The 11,520-nt window shown below is 39.9% G+C and overlaps 1 non-coding gene across 1 annotated transcript; it reads left to right on the forward strand.

The window, feature by feature from the left end:
• The first annotated feature begins 9,683 nt into the window (after nt 1-9,683).
• LOC145055852 (small nucleolar RNA R71) lies at nt 9,684-9,790 on the forward strand. Its single transcript, XR_013685401.1, has one exon. It is a non-coding gene; the product is annotated as a small nucleolar RNA R71 (small nucleolar RNA).
• The last annotated feature ends 1,730 nt before the right edge of the window (nt 9,791-11,520 follow it).

Here is an 11,520-nt window from a genome sequence, read left to right on the forward strand (position 1 = left end):
AGCAAGCTTGGCCCATACCGGCGTTAGGAACCTCGGCGGCCTGAGCTGTTGGAGTCTTGTAGAAACGGATTGTGTGTCCCTTCCTGTTGCAGTTAGAGCACTGCATCTCCTTGCAAGGTCCGTGGTGGTGGAAATTGCACTTGGTGCACTTCGGAAGAGTTCCAGCATATGTTTTTGCTGGTAAGAGGTTCGCAGGGACAATGGGAGTAACTGTGGCAGCATTGATCGCCACAAGTTGTTGTTTCTTGGAGGATCCTTGCGAAGCCCCTGTTTTCCTCTTATTCCACCCCTTCCTGTTGTGGTCGGGGTTGGACTTTTGTGGTACGGGTATACAGATTGATGGGTTTTAAGGTTTCCCGTGGTCTATGAGAGATTGTGCTAGCTCTTTGGCGCTATCGAAAGTAATAGGCCTGGAAGCTATCACACTTGACAGGATCTAGGGCGACAGTCCCCAGATATACCTCTCTATCCTTTTGCTCTGGAGAGCAACCATGTCGGGGCATAAGTTTGCCAGATCACAGAACCTATTTGTGTAGGTCATGATGTCGGATCCAACCATTTGTAGACCCCAGAATTCGTGCTCGAGTTTTTGTATTTCGCCTCGAGGACAGTACTCTTTCATCAGCATGTCCTTTAACTTTTCCCAGCTGATGGAATACGCCACCACCAAATTCAGATAGTTAACATGGCTGTTCCACCACGTTAGTGCTCTGTCAGAGAACGTACAAGCTGCAAACTTGACCTTGTTGCCTTCTTGGCATCCGCAGATCTCGAAGACAAATTCCATCTTCTCAATCCACTGTCTTAACACCATAACCCCACCAGTACCATTGAAGTTGCGGGGTTTGGCGTTTATGAAGTCCTTGTAGGTGCATTCCCGAGGGTGTCCATGGCTTTCGCCGTGGTTCGAGGGAGGTGCACCTGTTCCTGATCCACTAGGGGCAGGAGCGTTGATTGCTGACACAGCAGCTGCAACTGCTGCTGTGAAGGCTGCCTGGAACATGTTGGCATCGAAAGGATTAGGTGGTTGAAGAGGTTCAGGTGGTGGTGGAGGTGGTGGTATTGGTGCTTCGTTGTTTGGGTTTCTCCTTGGATTCCTGCGTGGCGGCATCTTTAACTATACGTTTAAAAGATGACGACATGGATAAGAATAAATGATAAATGAATGTGTCTCATGGACTAAATCCCCATAGTCCAACAACAGAGGGAATAGTATGACTAAATGAAGAAGATAGCATTTGGATAATAATTTCCATAAGATTAGATATTTGTCAATAATAGTGGAATTATAGATGTAACAAGTTCGGGAAAAATGGCCTAGAAGTGGGCCTTACATCAACCAAGATGGAAAATTTTGACAGAATTAAGACTAGATCAAGACCTAATAGGTCTAAGATTTATACAGATAGGAAATTAGACCAAAGTTTTACATAAACCAGGTTATATCCAAAAGATGAGTTGACGATATTCTATCGGCGAAGAGAACTGCTAGCATGAGTCCTTGATCCCGACAGTAGACGTTCAATGTCCCTTATACGCCTGTCCGACCTTGCTTGCTGAGCTCGAAGTTCTCTAACTTCAGCTTGGGTTTCAGTAAGTTCCCTATGCAGATTTGCATTGCGAACCAGAGTCCTTTCATGAGCAGACTCTAGTTGGCGAATGTGGACACTGTTAACACCAGAGTTGGCGTCAACTTCCAAGACTTGATTGATAGTCGCCTGAGCCATTATCGTGTTCCGAGAAATCCTACGCACCATGATTGGTAGGACTCTATCAGCATAACCTCCTTCGGTGAGGTTGTACAAACTTCGGTCTCCATAGTAGGGAATGGGTTGACCCTGTTCATGACTCCATGTAGTCAAGTCAGTGGCCCACAGAGGTGTAGGTCCTTGAAAGACAGGGCGGCGGTTCAGGTTTGGGTTTCGAGCATTAGGGGGTAGGTTGTTGACTTCAGGCTCTAAGTCAGAACTATCGGAAAAACCCTCAGCATGGTGATCATCCAAACGGATTGGGTGATCATCTTCTGGTTCTGCCTCTAGCCAACCAGCATTGCCTTAGTTTGGGAAGTACAGATCGCCATGGTGAAATCCAGCCATTTTAATCTACGCAAGAAAAGGGATATAAGAAATAGCTAAAATAGACAAACTAACTAAGATAATTACAGTAAGATGAAATACCCATATGGTATTTCTTTATGGTTCTGTTGGTAAGTTTTTAGACTTGTTGCCAATCACAACCATTCTTGGGCATATGCTAATCACTCCTCGGACCAGCATAGTTGATCAGGCTATGCCATTCCCAAGACTGACCATATATCCCCAGGCTTACTTGTGATATTCAACAATCGTAATACTTTTGTTCTTGTCATTGTGACACTGATTTTAGTATGAATGCAGGCACGTATACTTACTTAAATATTTTATTATTTAAAAGTATAACCCTGAGACAGAGTGTTTTAATCCCGATGTATTTATACTTAGTATATCTTTTATGGGTTCATATACTATATTGACTATAAACAATGCTCTGATACCAATCTGTCACACCCCAAAACCACGAATGGCGGAAACGTTCAGGGGTGGAGGACGTCATGTACAGTATCACAACATGTAATATAATAAACAAGCAACAACATCATTCATTGCATTATAAGTAAAGTTTAATACACGTGTGTTCTTTCATTGTAATAAGACACCAAAAATATACAATCAAAATAAAAGACGAGACTTGTCTGCTCCGTCTTCTCAAAAGCTGGCCATCGTACCTGTCTACTGTTGACCTGAGAATACAAGTTATTTTGAAAGAGAGTATCAACTTTAAAGCTGGTGAATTCATAAGTATTTAAGTGTCATTGTCTTGCTTACTAAAAGCTGTTTTAAAATTCATGTAAACCTTTAAATGAAAATGTTGATGTAAGTATGAAAAGCCCTAGAAAATCCCTTATTTGCTATAAGTATGAAGTGTAGTCTTCTACCAACACCCGAATGTTTTGTAAGTAATATGATAACTTTTCCATTCTATTGACTAGTACTAGAGTACTTAGTCTAACTCCTCGTTTATGTGAAAGTATCACAAAATAAAGTAAACAGGAAAAATATAATCATGTAAGTGTTATTGTCTTGGGTTACCAGGACAAACACGACATCGCCGAAGCGAAAGATAGACCCTATGGACATCCGAAGAGTGTCCCCTCATCCTCTGTAGCGGCAGCAGGTTGGAGGGAGGGTTAGTCCCGACATCGATCTCCTAATATCGATCATTAACCTAATGATCCTCCGAAGATTCACATCTCATCCACTGTTGCAACAGTTGGACACAGGGATGGTTAGTCCCGTTACTGACTACTAAATAAGTAACAACCTTAGACATCCATAGACATTCATCAACCACTGGTGCTAATCAGTGGGGTTCGGAATGGTAAGTCCCGCCGAATTATCCCATTGAACTGGGATAGGAAAGTTAATTTACACAGTAAGTACTAATAAATCATCCTCGTAGTTCTAAGTACAAGTATCCAGGTAAGTAAATACAGGATAATGCACCTAAGTAACAGTGTTCCTGTATGGTATTCATGTAATGTGTTCATGTCAGTGTGATCATGTATCATGTAAGTATATGTAAACGTACTCAGGTATCATGTAATCAACTGTAAATGTACTCATGTATCAGGTAATGTACTGGTATAGACTCATGAATGAACTGACTCTTGTGTGATTCCTTGTAATAGGAATAATGTTTTGTTTCTTCTAACTATCCCTATGTTAATTAACTGGAAAGTAAGTGGTTGTTCAAGTAGACTTATGCACCCTCGATACACCAGGGTGTGGGAAACTGAACGAAGGATGAAAACTATAATCTCTAACATATAAATGAACATATGCGCATAAGTATAGTTTGATTCAAGAAGGGTAAAATAATGGTTTTGCAAGATATCTAGGAGTTTTGAACAATAATTAAGAGTGAATTGATGTCATTAAACATTTCAAAACTAATATTTTTGTTATCAAAGTATTTTAAGATAGAAAACCATTTCATGTGACACCTTTTGAAATATATGAAATCTACTAAGTGAAAACACAATTATAAAATACATAAGATTGATTTAATAACATACTATTTTCTACTTGTATTCCCCTCCCCCCATTAAAGCATTTAAAATCATTTAAAACATTGATTAAGGGGTATGAACTCACCTGTAGTTGGTGATTGGGATGAACTGAACGGTATAGGATTGCTAGGTGTCAAGCAAGGACTTGTACACACACTACGATCCTAATGAACATATAATCACACATATATGCACTCAATTAGTCTTAAGTTACTAATTGATAAAGCTAAGACCTCCTAGAGATAATAAACACTTTATATAAGCGTTTTAAGCCCTAAGGATTGCATCTAAGCTATTGTGGGACAAGGTACTTGTGTTTAGGGTTCCAAAGGACCCCATATATGAGTTTACTCTTCATATACTAACACACATGGAGTTTATGGTTGTAAAATCTTGAGTTTACGGCCGTAAACTCCCAACCATAGGGGTATTGTTTGTTTTGAAGTCCCAAATGATTCCTAGAATTATTCCAGCTTGGTGGTTCGATTCTTGAAAGGGTTTAAGGTCTAGAAACACTCCATTTAGGAGTTTACGGCCCTAAGGCCATTTCCTTTGGATTTTACGGCCGTAAACTCCATTGGAATGGTGTTCTTGTTGTTTTCAAGTCTCAAGCATAGGTGGTATAAGTTCTAGGCTTTTATTCCAAGCATATGAAGACATTAGGCACACTTTGGTGCCATCCTTTCATGTTTACGGCCCAAGAACAAAGTCTTGGCCGTAAACTCGTTTTGATAAATGATTTTGATGTGCTTAAGGCCTTAGATTAAATGGGAACTAGTCTTGATAAAAGTCTTAAAGCTTTAGGTGCCTTAAAACACCATTTTGAGTTTGAAAAGGGAGTTTACGGCCTAAGAAACTCTTGGGCCGTGAACTCCCAAACTTGGGTGATTCTAGTTTGTTTTCTTGTCCCTAACACACATACATATGAGTCTTAGGCAGTTGCATAACACAAGGGTCAGTCTCGGCTTTGTTTTGGGAGTTTACCGCCCAAGAACACCTTGGGGAGTAAACTCCTAGATCTAGTGATTTAGCCTTCTAAATCATGTTATAAACACATATACAGCTTTTTAACATTACTAGAAGGAGGTACTCACGATTTGGGATAAAAACCCGAAGATCCGTGAGAGAGAAAATGGCTTTTTTCTAGTTGGAAATGTGAATAATGAATGAATTTGGTTCAGAATTCTATTTATAGTCCTGAGATATTTTTGGCAGAAAATATTTGTATTCCTGTAATGATCTCTAATATAATAGAGTGTGGGAATAACAGTGTTGCACAAAACCCTAGTGCACCCACTCTCCTGATATTTCCTGAAGTGTAAACCCTAAATTTCTCAAACTTACGTGAAAAATCTGAAAATTAACTGTGACTGCTATAACTTCTATTGAAGTGATATAGTTTGTACAGAATGGAAATTTCGGGTTGTCACACGAATAAACTAGGTTATTCTTCCGGAATGACTAAGTTATTCAAACCATCCACAGTCGGTCATATGTTGGAAGTAGATATGAATTAAGACTGTCATGGGTTGGCTTGTAGAGGTCTAAGGTGTTGGACAAAGGGCTACAACACTCATGAGTGCTCATAAGTTCTGAGTTTTGGATTCAACCCACGCTCATTGGAATCACTTCATGGATTTTATCACGAGTGATCATGAGACGATAATATCTTATATTCTTCTAACCTAGAGATATGAGTTGTTACTATGAGTTGATAGTACATTGATTGCATGAAAACACATTGGTAACTCGATGTTATAAAACGTGCCTTTGTGTATGATTCAACAAGTAGTAGAACAAGCCATATGAGTTGAAGTTTTACCATTCCTTTTACCTTCGGGATAAAAGTGATATTCGTGGGCCCCTCGATGATTTGATGATGACAAATGGAAGTGCTCAGCCGGGCCTGGACTGATTTGATTTGTTCAATTAGTCAGTCGTCATAAATCGGAAATCGGGAAACAACAAATGGATAGAGAGAATGATTATAATCCATGTCTCAGTCCGTATGATATCTAGAATGGAGGAATATATGATCCCTTATCTAATAGTAGAAGAATGTGGGAAAGGATAAACGGATACACGTCGTGGCAGAGAGCACCACGTCGTGATATAAGATGAAAACGCGAACAGCAGGCTGCTTATATTTCTTCAAATTCCATGAGCGCCACGACGAGTATTATACTCATGGCTAGAAATGCCCCGCCAGAACTGAACATCCATAATATCGGGATTAAAATCCCGAACACATCCAAGTAGGAATGGTATGAAAAATGGAGATTGAGTCTCCACTTCGGTATAAAGCCCCATCCGCCAAGCGAATTCCCAAAGACTACACTCTCTATAAACACCACCCAAACGAAACACAAGTGCCCAGTTGTAAGTAAAATCAATGGTGCGTTCCTCAAAGCATACGGTAGAGAAAAACTCCACCGATAACTCCCGGTATACGGGTTCTTGAATTGCAAACAAATTCCTCCACCCGTGACAAGTGAAAGAAAATTGATCCCCTTCGTATGTTTTCGTCCAATAGCGTTCCAACTCAGCAACCATTCCCACACCACCGAGCCATCCCCAATCGATAATTGGGGCTATCGCAAATTCCCTATTGTACAACCATCCCATCCGATTTTCATATGTAGTCAACAATGGTCGGGGAATGTTTCGAGGAAACTGATATAAAGGATGTATACTCGCCACATCAATCGGGTTTTCCTCCTGTGGAATAGCTCTTCGTGGTCCCATTTCTGTATACAAAATCAAACCAAAGCAGAAAACGCCCAAAACATTAAAACAAATTAAACTGTCTGTTCAGAAGTCACGACGTGGCCAGGCTCGCCACGTCGTGGACAGCAGTCAGAACCTGTGTATAGATCGGTTAGTTTGTATGCGATTTCTGCCAAAAATAATGCTTGGTGTTTTTTCTTATGGATATTTAAGGGACATGCAACCTAGAATCAACAACTAGTTTCAATCAATTTCATGAATCTCATTATTCATATAAACCCTAACCATGAAAATTTAAAACTGTAAGATATAACTACAATTAATGGGTAGAACACATACCAAGTTGAGTTAAATGACAAGAACTTGCAAGGAATTTGGAAGCAAATCAAGAATTTAGCTGTGGAGACCTTGTTCCCGTTCGTGCGGCAGTAGCAAATGGGGAGTGGGAATGTTGGTCAAAGGGTTTTAAGAAATGGTCCACCCATGACTTTTTAACGGCCACGTTGTGGCAGGCTATGCCACGTCGTGGACTTTGAACTTTTCATCTCATCTCGTGATTATACTTTTACCACGACGTGGCTCTTATCAGACCACGACGTGGCAAATGCCTGATTGCAAAATTTTGTAAAATCATACATTTTAACTATCTACTTTGCATTTCATTTATTAATTAAAGCTCCCCACAGCTAATTCTTTACTAAGTATCAGTTATTAGATGATGAGTTGTTATCTTTCCTAATTAAAAACTCAAAAATTAAAAGAAAGAAAATGCAAACCAAACTCGGGTTTCCTCCCGAGAAGCGCTTCTTTTTCTTGGAGTCTTGAGTTGGACTCCGTGCCTTCTACGTTGAATCTTTTGAAGAGTCCACCACTAAAATCTTTTGTTCCTTGAATCGCCTCTTGTAAGCTTGAACTCGCCTTTTATATGCCTTCTTTGAATTCTCTTTTTTAGCTTTGCCCTCTTCTTCAAGCTTGCGTTTTGTGCCCTTGGGTTCTTCCTTGTACTCTATAGCATCCTCCTCTTCTTTCACCACCGGCTTTGTCACTCTTGAAGTGACCTCCTCTTCATCACTTTTCATCTCCTCATCCTCTTTGCTCACCCAAGAAGGCAGACTCTTGTAAGCTATGACTTCAATCAAATATGGAACAGATGCCCTCGGTTTTGTTCTTTTGACTTGATGAACTGCCTTGATCTCTTCTTCCATAAGCTTTTCTAGTTCTTCTAGTTCATTGTCTTCATTAATTGTGAACACCTCTTCTTGAACATGATCCTCTTGAAAGTCATCTTGTATTCCAAAACTTCTTGTTCATCTCCAACCCTCAAAGTGAGCTTAGACTCACGAATATCAACAAGAACTCCAGCAGTGTTAAGCAATGGACGACCAAGGATAATTGGACATCGGGATCTTCCTTCATATCCAACACTACAAAATCTATTGGAAAAACAAATTTTCCAATTTTCACCAAAATATCCTCCACTATGCCCCGGGGTTGTGTCACTGAACGGTTCGCCATGTGAATCTTCATTTTTGTAGCCCTCATCTTCTGAATTTCCAATTTTTGATAAAATGAAAAAGGCATAAAATTAATGCTAGCCCTAGAATCGGCTAAAGCATTAACCTTCATTTTATTACCAAACTCACACGGAAGAGTGAGGCGTCCAGGATCCCCCATCTTTTTTGGTGTCTCTCCCATCATGGCTTTTGAGGTTTGTTCACTTAGAACCACCTTAGACTGCTTCTTTAATTGCCTGCGAGTGTCTATCAAATCTTGCAGTAATTTCTGATTCTCAGGAGTTTTGGATAAGGACTCGACAAAGGGAGTATTAATCGGGATCCCCTTCACATGCTTGAAAAACTCTATATGCTCCTTCTCCAGTAGACTAAGTGCAGCTCGGGGTGGAAATGGCAACGGTGGCTGATAAACCGGAACGGGTTCAAAGACTTTTTGATCAGATATGCGCCACGTCGTGGCCAGAGGAGTGCCACATCGTGGCGAAGCTGTTTCAGCAACCCTTTCACTTTCGAACTTTGACTTCTTGGGTGTTGGATCGGGCTGCTGTGGTTCTTCTTCCAATGCCTCCAGGAACTCAGAGATTGCTTCTTCTTCAGTATCGATGGCCATTACATCAAATTGGGTCCTTATTTTGGGATTCTTCAGGGGCAATTTTTCATGAACCAGAGTGGCTAGTTGACCAAATTGTACTTCAAGGTTGTGGATGGAGGCTTGCTGATTCTTTATTAAAGTTTATTGTTCCATAATAGCATAATCAGTGACATCGTGTCTCTTTTCCGAAGCTTCCATAAACTTCATCAAAATGGTCTCTAGATCGGGTTTCTTCTCGGCTGGTGGCTGCTCCTTTTGATAAAAGCTTCGACCTGTCTGCCTATACTTCTCTTCTTTTTGCTTCTTATACTCTTCATATGGCAGCCACTCCTTCTTCGGTTTCCTCCAGTCCTCATCAAACTTATCCCCACTAGAGTAGCACACTTGAGCTTTTCTGTTCCCAAACTCATCTACATTGCAGTCCTTGGTCAAGTGTGGACCACTACATCTTTCGCAACCCACTCTTATGGCATGTATTGACTGGTCCATTTGTGTTATCCTTCGATCCAAATTATTCAGCATGGCCATTACAGCTGCTATTTCTTCAGTTTGGGCCCCTCCACCGCCTTTGATTCCATCTTGCCTAGGGTTGTGGTATTTGCAAGAGTGCTTTGCGAATTCTTCAATCAGCTCCTTGACCTCCCTTGGATTTTTCTTTGTCAACTGTCCTTGAGAATCAAGGAGTTGTCTCGTCATAACGTTGACCCCATCATAGAAGATTGACATCTCTTGTTGCACATTTAGATCATGTTGAGGGTAATTTCTGAGCAAGCCTTTGTACCGCTCCCATGCTTCATATAATCACTCCCCCGGCTGTTGCTCAAAGTTGGCTATTGCCTTCTTGAGTTTGGCTATCTTGGATGGCGGGCAAAACTGGTCCAGGAATTGCTCACGCGTTTGAGCCCAAGTGGTAATTTACCCCGGTGGAAGTGCTTTTAACCATTCCTTAGCAGCTCCTTTGAAAGTGATGGGAAGCATCCTAAGAAAGACTGTGTTTCTGTTGACATTTGGCACATTGAAGTAATCCGCAATGTCGTTGACTTCATCTAGATGCTTAAAGCATCCTCATGATCTTTCCCAAAAAAATGGGATATCCTTCAGTGCAGTCAATATGTGCCCCTTCAACTCGAATGTGGTAGTGGCAGGTATTGTGGGCTGGACTAAACCGGGACCCATATCTTCTCGGATCCGCTTCTTGTAAGCTCCCATGGACATCTCTTCAATTGCTGCCATCTCATTCCTTGGCCCGTTCTCGATTTCGCTTGTGTGTTCTTCAAATTTCGGCTCGGTATCGTATTCGGACTCGGTTTGGACGGGTGTTTGATCCAAGTGCTCAAAATTGCTCTTATGCCTCACGGATGAACTTGACTCTCCTCTCTTCTTTCCCGACTTCCTTGAAAAAGCTGACTTCAATTCTTGTAAGAGCGTCTTTTTCTTGTGAATTGCAGACTCGAGATCTTCAAGTGGTGGCACCAAGGGTGTGTTTGAGCCACTGGTCATGAACTCCTACAACTTGCTAAACTAAAAACGTAAAACTGAACTAAAATAAGAAAAACTAACTAACAACTGAAAACTAAAATTTTTCAGAAACCACGTCGTGGCACGTATCTGGCCACGTCGTGGACTCTGTGAAAATTTGTTTTTTTAATATTTATGCTAATCAACTAAGCTAAGCTAATAAACAAAAATAAATAACCAATTAACCTTTTTTGCAGATTTTATTCCACAAAAAGGGGTCGATTAATTTAATGCAGCTAAATAAACTAATAAACGTGTCGTTCCCCAGCAACAGCGCCAAAAACTTGATGTGCACAAAAGTACTCACTAATTTTAATATTTATAACCTAACTAACTTAAACTAACTATGCACTTATAGGCAGTGTACCTAATCAGATTACAGTATAGCTTGGGTAAGTCGGGTGTCGATCACAGGGAACGGTGTTACTAATTAATCTACTTACTATTAAATTAACCTAATTATTAACAAGTTTAAAAGGGTTTTATCTGATTTTACAAGATCAGATGAACTTAAATCAAATTCAATAAGTAAAAACACACTCTTGTTTAGTTTGAATCCACTTCTTCCTTATGGCTAGCTAATGATTACGGATTATTAAGTTGGTTTTTAGTTGTATTAGTAATTTATTTCTAAATTTACCAATAATTAACTAATTCATGTCAAACCATGTATGTTCACACATAATTAAACACAGAACTAATTATGAATGTAAATATGCTATGTAAGATTTGTTATATAAACGCAATTATAGTCACAATACACGTTCTCTAGCACAGCTAAGCTTATTTACTCTAATTACTAACTAAGATTGGTCAATCCTAGCTCTAACAATTCAATGTTCACTAAATCATTAGGTAAACAAGTTCATGCAGTTAATGGTCACTAAGCTACACAGAACATGCAAACAAGCAATTAGAAAAAAAAAAAAAAAAAAAAAAAAAAAAAAAAAAAAAAAACAAACATAAGCATGCTAGGTAATACCAATCAAACACAAGCAATTTTTACCAACTAAACTTAATCCATAAAAATTGAGCTATTCATAAGTTGGAAGCTTCATCTA

Source organism: Lactuca serriola, chromosome 5 (genome assembly GCF_051521515.1).
Source record: "Lactuca serriola cultivar US96UC23 chromosome 5, Lser_US96UC23_V15, whole genome shotgun sequence".
Taxonomy (NCBI): Eukaryota; Viridiplantae; Streptophyta; class Magnoliopsida; order Asterales; family Asteraceae; genus Lactuca; species Lactuca serriola.